This window comes from Melospiza melodia, chromosome 18 (assembly GCF_035770615.1).
Source record: "Melospiza melodia melodia isolate bMelMel2 chromosome 18, bMelMel2.pri, whole genome shotgun sequence".
NCBI lineage: Eukaryota > Metazoa > Chordata > Aves > Passeriformes > Passerellidae > Melospiza > Melospiza melodia.
This window is the reverse complement of record NC_086211.1, coordinates 709,321-711,052: the sequence shown is the minus strand read 5'-3', so window position 1 is coordinate 711,052 and position 1,732 is coordinate 709,321.

The following is a 1,732-nucleotide window of genomic DNA, read 5'->3' as shown; positions in this document are numbered from 1 at the left end:
CCCAATGTGAGATTTCCAGTGGGAGTTGCACATGAGCAGGGAGCATCCCAAGCCTTCCCATTCCTGGAAGTGTCCAAGGCCAGGTTGATCCTGGCCTGGAGCAGCCTGGTGTAATGGAAGTTGTCCCTGCCTGTGGCAGAGAGGTGGGACTGGGTGGGCTTTATGGTCCCTCAACCCAAACCATTCCAGGATTCTAACAGTAGTGCCAGAGAAAAAGGTTGGTGGGAACTATTGTGTGGGAAAAACAACTTACAGGGGGGTTTAATTTTGGGGAAACTGGCAGGACCTGCCCTGGTGGAGGGTGAGGAGATGCTGAGGATGGTGTGTGCTGCTCTGTGTGCCAAGGAGTAGGGGTTTGTAGGGTAGAACATGGGATGGCCCCAAAGCTGCAGCCCCTCTCAGTGCTGGCACTGGCTGCTTCAGGTAAGGTCACACAGGAAGCTGCCACGTGGCTGCTTTGTTCTGGTTTGTTTGGAGAGCTGTTGTCCATCGGGCTTGGAGCTCTGTGGTCATTGAGGTCCCTTCCAGCCAAAACCAGTCCAGGATCTGGCAGCACACATTTGCACACAGGGTTAAACTCGCTGTAATTTGCATTTTCTCTCCCGATGCTGCTCACCAGGTGATGTTTTAAACAGAACTGTTAGGTAGGTGTTGGACACGGCGGTGACCCCTCTGTGATGTGTGGGGCTCAGAAGGGGCAGGACAGGGAGTCTGGCTCAGGATCCCGCTCTGAACAGCGCGGGTGTCCCCGGGGACAGCCCCGTGGTGAGCGGTGCCACCCTGGCAGACCCGGCACGGCCGTGTCGGTGCGCACGGCGATGGAGCAGCGCCCGCTGGGCCGTGCCCGGCTCCCCTGGGCGGCGGCGGGAGGGCTCTGCCGGAGGATGAGGATGGCGATGGGGAGGAAGGAGCCGGGCAGAGCCGGCCGGGCTGCCCCGCTGCCGGGCTGACGTCAGGCGGGCACGGGGGGACAGCGCCGCTGCCGAGCCCTGACCCGCTTTCCTTCGCTCCGCTCGCCGCTTCCCGGCTCCGGTCCAGCGCCGCTCCGCGCCGCGCTGTGCACAGCCCGCCCCGCCGGGCCCCGAACCGCCTCTCCTCCTGCTCCTCGTCCTGCGTGGAAATGCCCCCGCGAGCTCTGCCAGCGCGCGTGCCTTTGAGAGGTAAATGAGAGCTCAGTAATTAGCGATGGGGCATTGAGGGGCGAAATTCCTCGGGTTTCTTTTCCATAGCTCTGCTATGGCTGTCGCGCGTCCCGGGCTGGGGACGTGGCTGGGGCCGCTCGGGCCGGGCACCCTCCGCCCCGTCACCCTCCGAGGGGCCGGGACAGGACGAGGCTTCGCCGGCGCTTGTGCATCCAGTCCGTGTGTTTGTGTGTCTGTGTGCACACGCCGGGGCTGCTGTCACCCTTTTGTGAGCGAAATGGCTGTTTGGTAGCAGCGAGCGAGGGCTCCTTGCCAAGCTGCCTAATTAAGACTAAGCATATGCAGATTCGCCTTGTTTTCAGCTAATGACAGCTGCAAACAGTTATTTGTCGGGCTCGCTGGCGCTGGGTTGGTGACACGAGGCCAGCGACGCCCGAGTGATGTGGCCGTGCGCAGCAGCAGCCCCACGGGCGAGGGTGTGAGGGGCACCGGCCTCCCGGGCACTGCTGGGGCCAGCCCGTGCCCCCGGTGCCCCCCGAGGGACCAGCTGGTCAGCCCTGCCTCGGCAGCCTTGGCATCGCCCCCAGCTC